Here is a 19,058-nt window from a genome sequence, read left to right on the forward strand (position 1 = left end):
TTATGTATTAATGACCCACATATTTTTAGTAATAAAATTATTTACCTTGTCTCCGAATTAAAGTAATAAATAAATCAATTAATTTTCTTCCAAGTTATATATATATGGTATTTCTTTGATGGCAAGAAATAACTATGAAAGTTCCTAGAGCTAAAGTTATTTGCCTAAGATTACCTAGCCACCTATAAATATGTCTATGACCCCATCAGTCTTGCATATTCTTTGAAGACTCTTTGATAGGCATAGGCTAGAAGACTCCTAAACTTTGTTACAAATTCTCTCTCAAACTTTCTTTCTTCTTACACTTGGATAATGATGGTTGAAGGTACGTTCCTGTTTAATTTTTTTGTTGCGTTTGGCTTTGTGATATATGTTGAAATTTCAATGATGTACACCCAAAGGTTGATGACATAGATATCAGTTAAGACCAAGTTAAAAGACATGTTTAAGTGTTATGCTATAAAAATATATAATTAATATATTTGACTAGAGGTCGACTATAGTATAATTGAGTTTAAGTAATTCGTCATATGCTAATCACATGCCATTCAGATTTCCTAGTTGTTTATTTAGTTTATGGTATTGCTAGGCCTTGTTCTGGCTTCGACAGTTTCTTTATGTTTAGAGGTTTCGTCGACTGATGTTGATGTTTAATAGGAGTTTCAGTATTTCTTAATTTTTTTTGGAATTTCGTAAAATGATTTAACTGATTGTGTTTTTTCTTATAAGTGTTTCTTCTAGACTTTAATGAAATGTTCATGATAAATGCTAAGAGGTTCTCTCGGCCTTTTGTGGTCGTGACATGCCTCGAGGCTTACGTCTCGCTCTACATCAGGCAAAGCACCTTTCTTTCCACCCACATCTTTTAAAATATTGTATTTTACTTGTCACAGTTTGATTTACGAGAGTCAACTTGATTAATTTTTTAAGTTAAATTGACTCAGAAAATTTAATATTTTAGACTTAAAATTTAAATTTATAAAAAATAAAATAAATTGCAAATCCTTTTCATATTAAATATAATGAAAAAATACATTTTAAAATGTTGGATACAGTTCATGGAGTTTGAATCTCAAACAAAATGTTACAGGTAAAAAGGACGGAGTAGTTGAGTTTAAGTAGTTGGGCATATGCTAATCACGTGCAATTTGATATACCTATAATCTATAATCTATAATCTATAATCTAAAATCTATAATCTATAATTTATAATCTATATCTATATCTGTAATCTATAATCTATAATATATTAAAAGTGTGAAGACCTTAGAAAAGTGATTTGAACTTTTTGTCCTTCATTTAAAAAAATTTATAATAGACAAAATCGTCTTTTACTATTTTTCTTAATATTAAGCATATTAAAAATCAACAACAAAATTTCCTTTTATATAATTAAAATCCTAATATTGGGTTGGAGGAAAAGGTAGTAGTACGTATTTGTTTTGATTTTGGTTTCGTATTACATAGGATGACCAAATTAATATTAAACACATCATTACGAAAGCCAATTGGTTCTAGCCGTAATATTTATATATAGAATCCTTATTTTTATTAGATGTGATATGACAAATATGTGTTGAACACCTAATTACACTTAACTAAAAAATAAATAAAAAAATAAAATAAAAACAAAAATTTAACGTATAAATTTCTAATGCGATGATTTCCCACAAAATTGATAAGAAAATAGAAAAGAATTAAAGAAGTTATAGAATATATGGTAAAAAGAAATCATGACATTTAACAATTCTAAATCGATTAGAATTTTACTTTATATTAAAAAGAGTTCTACAATTTTATTTAAGTGATTTTTTTGATCAAAATTTCTTCTAATTTACTTTCCTTCTTATTTTAGTATTGATTCAAACTTTTTTTTATTTCTTTTAGTTCATAACTTTAAAGATTATATAATTAACAATTGTCAATGAATTCTTTTCTTTTGATAATTACTCATGTTGAGAATTTCGAATCAAAAAATTGAATGAAATAGGTATGTTGTAGCCGAATGGAGTTGTAAAAAAATCAAAGGTATATATCTTTTTTTTTTTTGTTTAATTGTGACTTAGTTTCGATTATATTATTTGACTATATTTTGATATATTATTCATTAGTTTTATATGTGAATCTTTAACTAAACTTATTTGTTGAACTCGAAATATAAGCTTATATTAAAGTTTTGAATCTTGATATGCAGAGCTTTGGTTGAATGACGAATCTATAAATTAATGGTCTTGTGTTTTGGATTTTTGTTCTCTTTCTAAAAGTTTTTTTGTTACGGTCGAATATGGATATTGTTCTCTAGAAAATATTTAATTGTAGATCCATCACGAAAGAAATAAAAATATAACAATGTTACAAACAAATAAAAGAAAATAAAGAACAAAAGTTAAAAGGCTAATAGAGTTCAATGATATTTGGACTTAGGTCAATGTAGAAAATATTAGACTTTAATGGGATCTAAGCTTTAAAAAGTAATACCTAAATTTTTTGTTGGGAGACTTCATTAATTATCTTTCTACTATTTTTTAATTTAATAAAATTATAATTAAAGGGAATAAAGAGGTAGGATAGAATTGCGATCATCAAAGGATGTGGTGCAGTGGATGAGGTTGTTCCTACCTTAATCAGAGATTTCAGATTCGAGCTCTAGGTATGAAAAAATCATTGATAGAGAGTGCTTCTCCCATATGGTCCTACCTGGCACAAATTCAAATTAATCGGGTTTCAATGTGATTATTGAACACCAAATGAAAACTAAAATAAAAAAAGGTTAGGTTTGTGGGATTTGATACCGGTTAGGTTTAGTTTTTCTACCTTGGTTTGAATTTGTTAATTTCAACTTTTTAAGATGTTGATCAATTAAAAAACAATGAATATATAAAGTAAAAAATTTAAGGTATCGTAAAATATGTTTCTTTTGTTTGTGAAAAGGTGACCGTTAATGAACAATAACACATTTGAGATACAATATTTATTTATATGATTTAAATAGATATAACATGTGTTTTAACTCAACTGCTACTTTTAAATTAATTGTTCTTTTTATGTATATATTTTCATTTGATCAATGACACACGTGCAAAGCACGTACATAAGACATATATATATATATATATATATATATATATTAACTGTCTTAAGTCCATTAATCTGTTATGGCAAGAAAAAAAAAAAAATTGTCAGTGTTTCCCGCTAAAGTTCTCTCACAAATTTCCAGTTCAATCTCTCTTCATATCTTCAGCCATTGACAGTTTCATCATCGTCAATGGCTGATCAAAAGCCTTTGACTAACATGAAGAAGACGTTCTTTTACAATTTCTTTCCATTAAAGAATGAAGAAGAGGCGTGCAAAGTTAACAACACTCCATGGGTACCGACTCGAGAACTAATAGAGATAAGGGAATATACCCTGCCCCGAAAATTGATCTGACAAACCCGTGGCAGATCACGAAAAAGATTACACAAGAAGAGGCCGTTCTAGGAATGGTAGTGGTTCCATTTTTCGAGATGTTTGAGTACATTCTTCGATACTGGGTGTTATATGTGGCGAAAAGATTGGTGAAAGGGCACGAGGTGTGCATTAACATTTGGGATGTAACAGAGGAGAATGACCCTAAGAAGTATGAAGCTGAAGCTGAAAGTGTTTGCTTTAGGATGCTGCATAATGATGATTATTCTCTATCGTGCACAGGATTGTTCAATGATCACGGATTAGGTGTTAGTGATGAAATCGGGCTGTATTGGGATCCTAGGTCATCAAGTTTAATGTTCAAATTACTTTCTAAGGATCATGAATCATTTGTGATTGAGGGGCTGTCACCAATTAGCTCGTAGAAATTGGGATATCTTCAAGTTTTATGTTGAAATTTCTTTCTTAGGTCGGTATATAGTTCAAATTCTGTAAATAATCCAAGAATTAGGACCAAACAATGAGGTGGGACGATGACTATTTTCTACAATGCCGTCAATTGTTCATTGATCGTAGATTGTGTGTTGGAGATGAAGCTGGGCTATATTGGGATGGTACCAATAATCGTAGATTTGGGGCTGTGATAAATTAGCTTGGGATATCTTCAAGTTTTATGTTAGAATTACTTTCTCAGGTTGATGTATAGAGCAATTGTGTCTGCTAAATCTTCTTTTCTGTACTTGTATTTGCAAGAAAACATTGGCTGACATTTCTGTTCTAATCTGTTATTAAGAGGTGATTTTAAGCTCATCCGTTTGCTCTCTATTAAAGATCTTGTGCTAAAATGCATGGTTGTACTGTTTTGAATGTCTTAAATATGACTTGTGACAATGTTGGATGAAGCATTTCCTTGTTAAACTAATGTTTGTTTCAAGTTTAATTGACTCTAATTCCATTTGTAAGGAAATTAATTCAAATGACTGTAATTGGTGCTTGAATAGCTAAGAACTGAAATAGAATGAACAAAGAACTGATAATTCAAACTGTTTTTCCAAATCAGTAGCAAAACATCTTGTCGTATTGTTTTTGAAAGCTCTTACAGCAAGCACCCTTGTTCTCTGTTTGCATATTTCTTTCGATAGAAACCTCTTCTGCCTTTTTTCTGCAAGATAATCTTCGCCCTCACACTCCTCAATTTTTCTGATCTGAATTTGGTTTGCACTTGAATCCCAGTAACCAAATGTCTGCTCTTGCATTAGTTATTGTAATTCTCCGAATTCACCTAACAGAATATGGACAACAGCATCAATGAGACAGTGCCCATTTTGCTGTTTCTGGGCTTGTGACTGCACCAAATGAATTATTTTCGGAGTATCCTTTTGAAGCACCAAATGCAGATTCTTGATTTTCTTGAAAATCGTATTTGACTCATACTATGCCGCAGGAGTGGAGCCGCTTTAGGTGAAGGGTGGTTTGGTGCACACACTTCGCCAGAAAATTATGTGCTGTTTAGAGGTTAAATATTAGCTATTATGAGTGTATGTTTAATTGCACACCCTTAATGCAAAAGAGAAGAAAATTTGCACACCCTTCGCCAAATTCCTCATTCCGCCACTAACTATGGAGATAGTCCTGAAAATTATATAACAAAGTCAAAAAAAACAAAGTTGAATCAGTTAGCAGAACCTCTATTTTCTGCTAAGCAACTTAACTTCAACAACTCTGTATTGCATGAGGTGTATTAGTTATACATACGTTGTAGTTGTTCAAAATTAGAGATAAATACTACCAGAATTAATACATGTATTATTTTCTTTAATACACCCTATACCAAACGGCCCCTATTGTTTAAAGTAGAAAAAAAATTGGGATAAGAAGACTCTTAGCTAAAATACGGAAAAACTCCGGCACATTCTATTGAAATTCAAAATGTTTATCATGCTATGCTTAAGGAGTCGTACATCAAGAGAGTCTCCAAAGTCGATTATAATGTGCTGGAGTTTCACTTGTAAAAGTTTTCAACTCAAAAATACTGTACTGCATTTTTTCGTGTTCTAGCTGGGAGTATTTTTTCGAAACAATTTGTTGGGTTCATAGTATATGAAAGAAGTGTGAATGAAAAAATGGAGAATAAAATGGTGGAGGGAAGGAGACACTAAAATGGAAATTGTACTCCCAAATTAGAAAGTTTACTCTTTCTCCCACATTGGTAGAAGAAGAGAACTTGAAAGTGTTTATAATCAAGAACACTTACTCCACATGGCAAGTGAGGCAAGAAATAATAGATGCATCGCACTGTCATCATCGTCGCTCGCTCAACTCAGCTTTGAATTTGGATTTTGGATTTGGCAAATGATCGATCGATGAGATCTATCTTTTTGGACAAACTTTATTTGAATTCCGAAGAATGCCAAGGAAAAAAAAATGCAGTAAAATTTTTTCTACAGTTTCGGACCTCCATTTCTATATACATGCAGTAACAGTTGTATTCTTTCAACTGAATTGATGCATATTATTTCTGAACTGAGGCTACAAAAGGTTGCAATGGTTCGAAATGATGCTTCAGGAGGATGTAATCCTTCAATGAAGTGATACACTGATTCATGAAATGAGATGACTGTTCAGAAAAAGATCCAATCTTTGATGAACAGACATAAACATACAACAAAGGTTCCTCTTTTCAGAAGAGGCATGTTGTGGCTAATAAACCTGGTTTCTTCCACAGGTTTAGTACGAAATTTTTAGATTAAAAACTCTCTTCTTGTCTCAAAAATATTCTATGTGATCACTCAAAACGTTCTATGAGTTCGAAGATATTCCAACCGTTTGAGGTACCGCTACTGTTGGTCTGTTAGCCATTTTATTCTAGGAGGAAAAATTCCACAACCTCAGGTACAGTGAGGGGGATTATTTCCTTAAGAAAAATCCGTGAATTCGGACGACTTGGCTATTTTCTGTTTTATCTTAATTTCTGCAAAATAAAATACACCTCTTGGAAAGATCATTTTGATCTTGTGTTGAGGGTATTTGATATACTTCATTGTGTTCTTGTTTATACTTGAACTCAAGTTGAAGTTGGTTTTGTAATATACAGATTTTGTGTACCCGAAGTACAAACGAAATAACAATCTTAAGGAAATAATTACTATTACAGAATCCGTATTGCTTGTTTTTGGAGATTAAAGCTTTAACTTTCTACTCCGCCTGAACTTAACTAGTGATTTGAAGTCATAAAAACTTTATCACAAGTTAAATATCATTCGGTTGACAATTGGAAGTGATAAAAACTTCATTGTTAACTAGAAACAACGAAAAAAATTAAAGTTGCTTAATTTTTATAAGTAGTAATCTGAAAATACTAAGTATTTTTTGTCTTGTGGTGACAGAAAAATGGCAACTGAAAGTCAAATGATGGATGCGACAATGTCTGTGGGGGCAACTAATATTGCCACATCAAGTCACACAAATGCTCCGCCAACAATGGCACCGGCAAAGAAGCCCAAAAAATTTTTGGTATTGACTTCAAGCGGTGGCAGCAAAAGATGTTCTTTTACCTTACCACTTTATGTCTGCAATGATTCACTAGCGAAGACGCTCCTGAGGTATCTGAGGAAACCTCAGACAAAGACCGCTTCGTTATTGTAGAAACTTGGAAGCATTCGGACTTTCTTTGCTGGAATTATATTCTGAGTGGTCTCCAAGACGACCTCTACAATGTTTATAGTGGAACCAAGACATCAAAGGAACTGTAGGGGGCACTTGAACAAAAATATATGGTGGAGGATGCAAGAATTAAGAAATTTCTTGTTGTACGGTTCTTGAACTTCAAAATGATAGATATAGCAAATTTGTTGTCTCTCAAGTACAAGAGTTGTAAGTCATCATACATGATCTCCTAGCAGAAGGTATATATTTGAAAAATACCTTAGTTGAACAAATTAAAAATGTTCTTAATACTCACATAAACTATTTTGTAGGTTTAATTGTGAATGATGCTTTCCAAGTAGCAACGATAGTTGAGAAGCTACCACCTTTGTTGAAAGACTTCAAAAACTACTTAAAGCATAAACGCAAGGAGATGACTGTTGAAGATCTTATTGTCTGACTTCATATTGAAGAGGATAATGAAGCTGCCGAAAGAAGGTCAAAGGGGAATTCTACAATTAATGGAGCACATATTGTAAAAGATGACCAAAACTATTCCAAGAAAAAGAAGGAAGCTGAACAAGGAAGCAATCAACCCAAGAAAAAGTTCAAGGGAAAATGCTTCAACTGTGGCAAAATTGGCCACAATTCCACAGATTGCCATGCCCCAAAGAAAGACAAGAACAAGGATCAAGAAAATATGATTGAATCCAACAAAGAATGTGATGATCTGTGTGCTATGTTCTCAGAAGACAACTTGACAGGGAATCCTCACGAATGGTGGATGAATTCTGGTGCCAGCCGCCATGTATGTGCCAACAAGGAGTTGTTTTCATTATTTTCTCTGGCTCAAGTAGAAGAAATGATCAACATGACTAACACCGCTACTGCTAAGGTGAAGGGAACAGGAAAAATTTACTTAAACATGAATTTCGACAAGGTCTTGATACTGAACAATGTGTTATATGTTCCGGAGTTATGTAGGAACTTAGTTTCTATTTCACTCCTAGATAAGAACGGATTCAAATGTGTAACCATTTCTGGAAAAATTATAATTAGCAAAGGAGAAATGTATGTAGGAAAAGGCTATCTGACCGAAGGCCTTTATAAGATGAATGTAATGACTGTTGAAATAAATAAAAGTTTGAATTCTTCCTATTTGCTTGAGTCTTATGATTTATGACATGAACGTTTAGGCCATGTTAATTACAAAACGTTACGAAAAATGATTAACTTAGAAGTTTTGCCAAACTTTGAGTGCAATAAATCAAAGTGTCAAACGTGTGTGGAATCGAAGTATGCAAAGCATCCTTATAAGTCCGTTAAAAGGAATTCCAATCCCTTAGACTTAATACATACTGACATTTGTGATATGAAATCAACACCATCACGTGGTGGGAAAAAGTATTTCATAACTTTTATTGAAGATTGCACTAGATATTGTTATGTCTACTTGCTAAATAGTAAGGATGGAGCAATAGATGCGTTTAGGCAATATAAAACTGAAGTTAAAAATCAGTTAGACAAAATGATCAAAATGATAAAAAGTGATAGGGGCGGAGAATATGAATCTCCCTTTGTGCAAATATGTGTAGAGAATGGAATAATCCATCAAACTACAGCCCCATATTCACCTCAATCTAATGGAATTGTGGAAAGAAAAAATCAAACTTTGAAGGAAATGATGAATGCCTTACTTATAAGTTCTGGTTTACCACAAAACATTTTGGGGGAAGCTATCCTTAGGGCCAATCATATACTCAATAGAGTTCTTTATAGTAAGACACAATCAATTCCTTACAAAAAAATGGAAAGGTTGGAAACCCAACTTGAAATATTTCAAAGTGTGGGGGTGTCTAGCGAAGGTTCAAGTTCCTATACCTAAAAGGGTTAAGATAAGACCTAAAACGGTGGACTGTATGTTCATAGGATATGATAAAAGTAGTAAAGCATGTAGATTTTTGGTTCATAAATCTGAACATCTGAATATTAATGAAAATACGGTAATTGAATCAGATAATGCTGAATTCTTTGAAAACATTTACCCGTATAAAATTAGACATGAACAGTCTAGTGGAGGATCTAAATGACCTCGAGATGAACCAAGTGAGAATGTACATAATGAATAAAATCCAAGACGTAGTACACGTCAAAGAACGTCAACTTCGTTTGGATCGAATTTTGTAACATTTCTCTTAGAAAATGAGCCTCAAATATTTAAAGAAATGATGTCGTCGTCAGACTCATCCTTTTGGAAAGAGGCAGTCAATAGTGAGATAGGTTCAATCTTAAGCAACCATACATGGGAATTGATTGACCTTCCTCCCGGAAATAAATTATTAGGTTATAAATGGATCTTCAAAAGAAAAATGAAGGCGGATGGTACTATTGACAAATACAAGGCAAGACTTATAGTAAAAGGCTTTAAACAGAAGGAAGGTCTTGATTACTTTGATACATACTCTCCAGTAACAAGAATAACCTCAATTCGAATGTTAATTGCCTTTGCGACGATATATGATCTTCAAATCCATCAAATAGATGTGAAGACCGCATTTCTAAATAGAGATTTGGAGGAAGAAATATACATGGAACAACCTGAGGGTTTTATGGTTCCAGGAAAAGAAAATAAGGTGTGTAAACTTATTAAGTCACTTTATGGACTAAAACAAGAACCTAAGCAACGGCATACAAAGTTTGACCAAACCATGTTGGCAAACGGATTTAAGATAAATGAATGTGACAAATGTGTATATATTAAAGACACACCAAATCACCAAGTCATTGTTTATTTATATGTGGATGATATGTTGATCATCAATAGAGATATTTATGACATAAATGCAACCAAACGAATGCTCGAGAGCAAGTTTGATATGAAAGACCTTGGAGTTGCAGATGTGATCTTAGGAATAAGAATCCATCAAACTCAACAAGGGTTAGCATTGTCACAGTCTCATTATATCGAAAAAGTACTTGACAAGTTCAAGGATATAGAATTCGGTATTGCCAAGACTCCATTGGATGTGAACTTTGCACTTCGAAAGAATGAAGGTAAAAGTGACTCACAATTGGAGTACGTAAGAGTATTGAGATGTTTAATGTATATAATGAACTGTAAATGACCATACATAGCATGTGCAATTAGTAAATTGAGTCAGTACACGAGTAATCCCAACAAAACTCACTGGATGGAAATGAAAAGAGTTTTGGGGTATCTTAAATACACTCAAAACTATGCTTTGCATTATAATAAATATCCTGCGGTACTTGAAGGATATAGTGATGCAAATTGGATCACCCGATCGAACGAAGTAAAATCCATAGGTGGATATGTATTTACTATCGGTGGAGGACCAGTTTCTTGGAAATCATCCAAACAGACTTGTATCGCTCGCTCTACAATAGAATCTAAATTTATCACATTAGATAAAGCCGCTGAAGAAGCAGAATGGCTTCGAAATTTCTTGGAAGATATTTCGTATTGGCCTAAGCCATGGCACCAATATGTAAACACTGTGATAGCCAAGTGGCAATAGGTAGGGCAGGGAGCATGATGTACAATGATAAATCTTGTCACATACCACCGAGACATAATACTGTTAGGGAACTTCTCTCTAGTGGAATTATCACTATTGACTATGTAAAGTCAAAGGATAATGTGTCAGATCCACTTACAAAAGGCCTATCTAGAGAAGGAGTGGAAAAAATATCCAAGGAAATGGATTTAAGGCCTAGGACGAGTCAGCATGGAGGTAACTCTACCTAGCAGACTGGAGATCCCAAGAGCTAGGTTCAATGAGATCAAACAAAGTTATGTCTGACAAGTTCAACATTGTCAATTACCCAACCCATTCTAATGATGTAGACAATGTATAGTAAACTAGGATAATACTTAAGGTGAAATTTTTTTTAATGATTATCTAAATTTGGAAGATTTGACCAAATAGTTTAATCTAAAGGATTGAATGTTTAGAAATCACCTATGCAAAGGTGAAGTGGAAGCCGCTTCAAAGAGAATGGTAGTAAAGGCGTATTCTCTAAGATCTCATGAAACTGGGACGTGTTCATAGCTGAAAATAACAAAACCATGAGAACCATAAACGTTAAAAGGCTGGTTATGTGACATGTATTGTCTAGGTGTACATTAAAGCTCGACGGTTCAAAGATATCAAATCTACCGATTGAACGAGTCCATCCGATGCATGTTCACTATGGAAAGTTCAAAGGGAAACCCACTTATCTAGATGCAATCAGTCTTTTCTTGATGATCATATACTTGTCCATAAAAATTTTACGAAACATAGACATTCCCCATTTAAATCAGACTTGATGTATTATTTGTTCCTAAAATTAGCCAAAGTCTTCTTAGTGTTGGTCGATTGCTTGATAACAATTATGCCCTGTTATTTAAAGATAAAGCATGCGAAAACATAGATCCAACTGGTATAAAATTGCTCACGGTCAAAATGCTCAATAGAAGCTTTCCTCTTGATCGGAAACATACTAAGATTGGAGCTTATGTCAGCATACAAGATCACAGTTATGTCAGGCACAAAAAGCTTGGCCACATCAATTTTAAGTCTTTAAAAATGATGCAAAATAAAGAATTTGTGATAGATTTGCCTTCCATAAATGAAAACTCTAATGTATGTGGAGTTTCTCAAATTGGGAAGCTAAGTCAATCACCATTTCCTATGAATCAAGCCTAGCGAGCTACTAAAAATCTTCAACTAATACACACTGATGTGTGTGGACCTATGAGCACTCCTTCTTATAATGGCAATAAGTACTTTCTTTTATTCATTGATGACCTTACAAGGTTTTGTTGGGTTTATTTTTTGAAGCAAAAATCTATAGTATTTGCCGCATTTCAAAAGTTTAAAAAAACTGTTGAAAATCAATGTAGCTTTTTGATAAAAATCTTAAGGTCTGATAATGGGACTGAGTTCACTTCCAATCAATTTAAGAATTTCCTTCAGAAAGCAGGAATTCATCATCAACTTACTATTACTTACACACCATATCAAAATAGTGTAAGTAAAAGGAAAAATAGGTCCATTATGACTATGGCTAGGTGTCTTCTATTTAAGAAAGGGCTTCCTAAGGTGTTATGGGCCAAAGCTGTCAATACCGATGTCTATCTCCAAAATAGATTATCAACGAAAGTTATTGAAAGAAAGACACCATATGAAGCATGGATTGGATCCAAGCCATCAATCTCACATCTTAAAGTGTTTGGCTACATATGTTACTTTTATATTCCCGAAGTTAAAAGGGATAAACTTGATCAAAGAGCCGATGTTGGAATATTTGTGGGATATAGCAACACTTTTAAAGGCTATAGGATTTTAAATCCAATTTCACAGCAAATATATGTGAGTAAAAGCATTAAGTTTGATAAGAATGCTATGTGGGACTGGAAGAAGATGGTTGTTTCTCCTTTATAGATTACTAATCAAGAACAAAGTGTCTAAGAAACAGAATCAATTCCAGATAAAGAAAATTCTAATAATTTCGCAGTAAGAGGTACCAGATCAATTGAAGATATATATAGAAGATGCAATATTGCTATATTGGAGCCAACAAGTATGGACAATGCATTGCAAATTCCAGAATGGAGGACTGCCATAGAGGAGGAGCTCAATGTAATTAATAAGTATGATATATGGGTACTTGTACCTAGACCTAATGACAGGCAAGTTCTTGGAACTAGGTGGGTGTTCAAGACTAAGTTGAAATCAAATGGCACACTCAACAAGTACAAAGCGAGGTTGGTTATAAAAAGTTATGCCCAACAACATGAAATTGATTTTCTTGAAACCTTTGCACCAGTTGCAAGGTTTGACACCATCAGATTTCTTTTTGCAGTTGTTGCACACCAAGGGTGGCAAGTATTTCAACTTGACGTAAAGTTCGCCTTTCTTAATGGGTTTCTTGAAGAGAAAATTTATGTAGAGCAGCCTGAAGGTTTTAAAGGATCTGGCGATTAGGTATACTTGCTGAGAAAAGCACTTTATGGCTTGAAACAGGCACCTAGGGCCTGGTATACATGAGTTAACAGTTACTTACTGAATTTGGGGTTCAATAAAAGCTGCAATAAAGTAACCTTGTATATCAGACTTCAAACTGATGACTTTCTCATAGTTTCTCTCGATGTAGACGATCTGTTGGTGACTGGAAGTAGCACAAAGTCTATCATAGACTTTAAAGAGCAAATGAAGAAGTTTTTAAAAATGAATGATCTAGGAAAGATGACTTATTTCTTAGGAATGGAGGTTAGTGTAACACCCCGCACTTTTGGGTTAAAGTTTGAACCATCTTTTGTACACGTATAGATTGAACCCAATAATTTTTCATTAATATATGTGTAATGATCAACCCTATAGTGTATGAATGCCTTTTACTATGAATTGAGGTCACAAAAATCCCCTAAATCAAACACGAGTTGAAAACTCTTCTATTGATTATGTTTTGGTGAAGGTCTAAACTTAGGTCAAGTTCCATTGATCATAACTTCTTGTATATAATGATTTAGAGGTCCTACTTTATATCAAATAAAATTTCTTTGAGTCTTCTTTCCAACGCAACTAGTTTCACCTATCGGAGTAGAATGTTCTGCTCATTTTACTTCAAAGTATCTGTCTGCCAAAATGTGATGACGAGGCTGACGACCTATCAACTAGGTGACGGCCTATCATCCCTAGTCGTCAGCCTAGGGCAGAAAGTGGTAAAATCCATCCCAAAAATGATGACCTAGGTGATGGCCTATCACCTGAGTGATGGCCCATCAAACTTGGTCGTCAACTGATGAAGTTCTATAATTTTTTTATTCCTTAGGGGCATTTTGGTATTTTCCTCACTCCAAAAGACTTTCCCATGAAGTAAATTACACCCTAAACATTATTAGTCAATCATTATCAGTTATACAACATCAAAATCCTGTTTTCACTCTCAAAAATAAAATAAGATCAAACTAAGGTTTCCTCCAAGAACAAGAAATTAAGAAAATCACTCCTTAAGTCCAAGATTTCCAAGGAACAAATCAAGATTTGAGTTCTACTCTTTAAGCCTTGTAATCTAAGGTACGTGGAATTTTCCTAAACTACATGGACTTGTTGAATACACATTTAATAAGGTTTAAAGTTATAAAGATCATGAATTTATAAAGGGGTTTTGGAATTTGCATTTGTAATTATGCATTATGAACTCTTTAAATGATATTATTTTTTGGTCTTAAGTCCTTTTCCCTAAATTGATTTGTACTCATGTATACGCATGTATGAAATTGAGATTTAATGTTTAGATCATGAACAATTATAACCCCTCTCTTGTTACTAAGCCTTTTGTTTTCGTACATTATGGGCTATTTAAATTGCATTTAGAGAAGCAAGATACAAATGTCTTGATTATTGTTTATGAATTGATTATGGTTTTGAATTGAGAAGAGGGTGATTTTACGTGTTGATAAATATTGAAGATATATAGTTAAAGAGTTTTATATTTTGTCACAAACTTCATGACCACCACATGTTTGTTGAAATGTTGAAAAGAGTGATCTTTGCATAATTTGATAAATGCTTTGAAGTACAAATTTTCGTAAATTGTTGGAAGTATGATGGTTCAAACCTTATACTTGAAAGAAGATACTTTACTATGATATTTTATGGTTCAAAAATATGACTTACAAGTCTTAGTGTGACGACACCAACACAGACAATGCCATAACAGATTCAGAACATAATAAAAGTCAGATTTTACTTATATTTTCAGAATATGAGTTTAGAATGATGATTGTTCATAAAAGGTTAAAAATAGGCTCAAGAGATGTTAGGTGGTTACCCGAAGAAGGCACCAATTCAGAAAACTCATTGCCCGAAATCGTGTTTTGCCGATGTCGGTTATTGTATCCCCAAGAGGGATTATACGCTGGCCTAGTTCCCTGTAGCGTATCAAAATCAGAAACTCGAACTCTTGCGGTAAACTTGGGTTGGGGGCTTGGCCACCAAGTCAAGGTCGGACTCCATATAGCCCATGGAGTCATAAAATTGTAGGGCATACCACCTAACTCAAAAGTAATACAAAGATTAGAACTGCATTGTCAAAATCATTTTAAGATCATTGAAATTGCCTATGTGTTTTTAATTATTTCATGCAAGATATTTCAGACTTGCTCTCATCTATGTTCCATATATATTTATATATTGGATTGCTCTGCGTACCAGTATGTTTGTATTGACTCCCTATTTTTTAGGGTCGGAGGCTCAGTCCAGTGGTCCCGCTAAGTAGTAGATTAGGTTTTCCGAATTTTGCAGTCGGTGAGCCTCCCTGATTTCAAAGGCCTTGTTTATTTGAAATTGATATTTTTATTTTGGTGTATGGTCCTACTGGTGGCTTGTCCCAGTATTCAAACAGTAGTGTTTTTAAGTTGTTAGAGAGTTCACAGGCTAGTGTCAGGTGTTTTGAATGTTTCATGAACCCATTTATGTATTGTTCAGTTGAAACAAAAGAACGACCATGTTTCTATCTTGTCATGTTATTCCGCATTTTTCTTACAGTATATGAAATCTGTATATGATTACCAGTTAGAGAAGGGCTCTCGGGCCTTCACGGTTTAGGACATCTATCGCGGCCAGGGCCTCGACTCGGGTTGTAACAGTTAGTCAATCTTCTCAAGGAATTTTTATTGCTCAAAATAAATATGTTGCCAAAATATTAAATAAGTTTTGCCTTAACAAATGCAAATCAGTAAGTACGCCTGCAGTTCAAGGAGGGAAACTAACGAAAAATGATGAATTCGGTTATGTTGATGCTTTATTTTTTAGAAGTTTACTTGGTTCTTTATTGTATCTATCCACCACGAGGCCTAATATTATGTACGCAACAAGTATGTTGTCAAGGTTTATGCATTCACCAACTGAAATTCACCTCAAAGCAGCAAAAAGAATTTTGAGGTACATTCGGGGCACCATTGATTGTGGTTTGTTCTATAAAAGAACCACATCTATGAAATTGTTGGAATTCACTGATAGTGACTGGAATGGGTCATAAGATGACATAAAAAGCACTTTCAGATATTATTTCACTCTAGGATTAGGTGTCATTTATTGGTGCAAAAAGAAGCAGGGGTCTGTAGCTCAATCAACTGCTGAAGTAGAGTACGTTGCTGCCTTAGGTGCTGTTAATCAAGCTTTATGGTTGAGAAAAAAATTGAGAGACTTGGTGTTTCAACCAAATAAAGCAACAGAAACCCTTTGTGATAACAAGTCTACAGTTGCTATGGTAAAGAATCCAGTCTTTCATGGAAAGACTATAAATATTAAAATCAAATATCGTTCTATTCGAGAAGATGAAAGGGAGAATGAAGTTCAGATTTTGCATTGCTGTGGTGAAGATCAGCTAGCTGATATTTTTACAAAAACATTTAAAAAATAGAGATTTGAGCTTCTTAAAGCTAAGCTTGGAGTAACCAGCAGCACTTGCATCAAGGAGGAGTGATGAAGGATGTTGTTTTTCAGTGATGCTAACTGCAGCTTGGTTTTTTTAGTCTTGATATTTTGTTGTCTCTGTAGATTATTTAATATTTTGTTGTCTCTGTAGATTACTTTTTTTCTGTGAGTTCTAGATCTTTGAAGCTAGTTGTAGTGTATAGTTGTGCTTTATTTCAGCATAACTTATGGAGACAGGTTCCCTGATTTTGAGGGATATTTCAAACCATATGTAGTATATTTTTTGTTGTATGAATGAAAAAACTACATTGCTACTTCTTATATTTTCTCTCCTTTTTTCATGTCTATTTTCTCTTCTTTTCCTTCAAGAAGTCAGTTTTAATAATTAAAAAATATATATCTCTCGATTTCCCACTAAATTCTCTCCTAAATTTTCAATTGGCATAATACATATGCACGCTCTTCAACTAGGCCTCAATTCACATCTATGACCTCCAACTTTGAATGCGCACAAGTATGCACTTAAACTTGTATAAATTTGAACAAGTAGACACATGCGTCGTATGTGGCAAAAAACATGTAGGACACCATGTAGGACATGAATTGGCCACGTAGGATGCCACATATGACACATGTTTTTATTTGTTCAACTTTATACAAGTTAAAGTTCCTACCTGTGCACAACCAAAGTTGGAGGGCATACATGAAAATTGAAGTCAAGTTAAAGGGCACATTTATGTATTATGCCTTTCCAATTCAATTCTTCATCCATTGACAGTTTCATTGTCAATGGCTGATCAAAAAAAGCTTTCGTGACCATAAAGAAGACAATCTTTTACAATTTCTTTCCATTAAACGACGAAGAAGAAGCCTGCGAAGCTAACAACACACCATGGGTAGTGACTCAAAAACAAGTAGAGATAAGGAAATATACTTGTGGCAGATCAAGAAAAAAGATCACCCAGGACAAACTCATTCATGGAGGTCTTGTGATTTATTTTTTGAGTCATTTGAGTTTATTTCTCGATACTGGGAAACCACTTGATGGCAAAAGTTTTGTGAATGAGATCTGGTGGCATGTTGACTTGTGGGTTTCAACTGAAGAGGATGACCCTAAGAAGTATGGATTAATGAAGATGGGGAAGGATGACTATTTTCTAGAATGTATGCAATTATTACATTGATCGTGGATTAGCTTTTTGGTGATTAAATTGGTTGTATTGGGATCCAATGACTTCAACGATTAGGTTCAAACTACTTTCGAAGGTTCATGATTCAAAAATTAGGACCAAATAATTATATTATATCATAGCCTTGATTCAAAAAATGTATAAGTGAAAGATATTGATTCATTTGTCACAAATCTCATCTGCTTTTGGTACATTATTTAGGGATTGTTACCAATTGGCTTGTGATTGCAATATCTGGATTCTTCACTGTGATGATTCTTGCATCTACCTAAAATGTCTGCTTAATATGCTTTTTTGGACTTGTATTTTGTCTGCTGAAGTTTCAGTTTCTAGCTCAATCTGTTATTGGATTTCTAAGAAAAATATTAAGATATGATTTTCAATTCATCCGTGTGCTCCCAGTTAAAGAGTTGGTGGTCTATTTGCTATTTTTGTCTAGTGAATGCATTAGTTTGGTTTACTTTTGTTGGGCTTGAAATAATTAGGGAATCTAACAAAGAAAACCTTGAAGACGCCACATATGAAGATATGCGAGAAATACATCAAAAGAGACATAATAATTTAATGTGGTTTAGTCAATCGGCCTACTTCCGTAAAAGAAAATGAGCAATCCACTATATAAAGAGAGTACAAAATATTGAGTGAGACAACATCACACAATTAACTCAGAATAAAAGAGCTTTACACAAGCGTGACATCGTAATACTTGTCTCTCACAAATTCTCCCCTCTAAACATCTCTCAAAACCTCTAGGACAACATTGTGGATGCTACCTAGCTACAAGAAAGGAGCTTCAATTTATAAAGTGTATAACCTTTTCCTAGAAGGAAAAGGATTAGCCAAATATGGAGAATATGTTTGCTTTTTCATAAAGGGAAACCCAATTATGGTACCTAAAGGGAAACCAAATTATGGTGAGAAAGTCTGGACAAACACTCGTCAATTCTGCCCCCTTAGGCTGAATTTCTGACAAAATAAATTTGTTCTACATTCTTTACGTAGTCTTCAACAAGTTCAATCTCCATCTCCATAATATCCTCTACTAGATATTTGTCTCTACATAGAGTAACACTCTGATAAAATTTCTCAAATCAAAATCTTCAGCCAGCATAAAAACACTCTTAGTTGGTGTGATTTTGTCTGCTTTAGGCCAAGCATGCCCTATTTTTTTTTCAAAAGGAATCATACCTTCAAGAGATTCTCCTAATCTTTTGAACTACCAATGTCATACTTTTATTTTGGACACTAAACAATCTCCCCCATGAACTAAGTTTCACATGGCTCATTACTGTGATCCATGGGTCACCGAGGGACTCAACAATCTCTCCCTCGAACTAAGTTTAATCTGGCCCATCCACAATCCGG

This window comes from Capsicum annuum, chromosome 5 (genome assembly GCF_002878395.1).
Source record: "Capsicum annuum cultivar UCD-10X-F1 chromosome 5, UCD10Xv1.1, whole genome shotgun sequence".
Classification (NCBI taxonomy): Eukaryota; Viridiplantae; Streptophyta; class Magnoliopsida; order Solanales; family Solanaceae; genus Capsicum; species Capsicum annuum.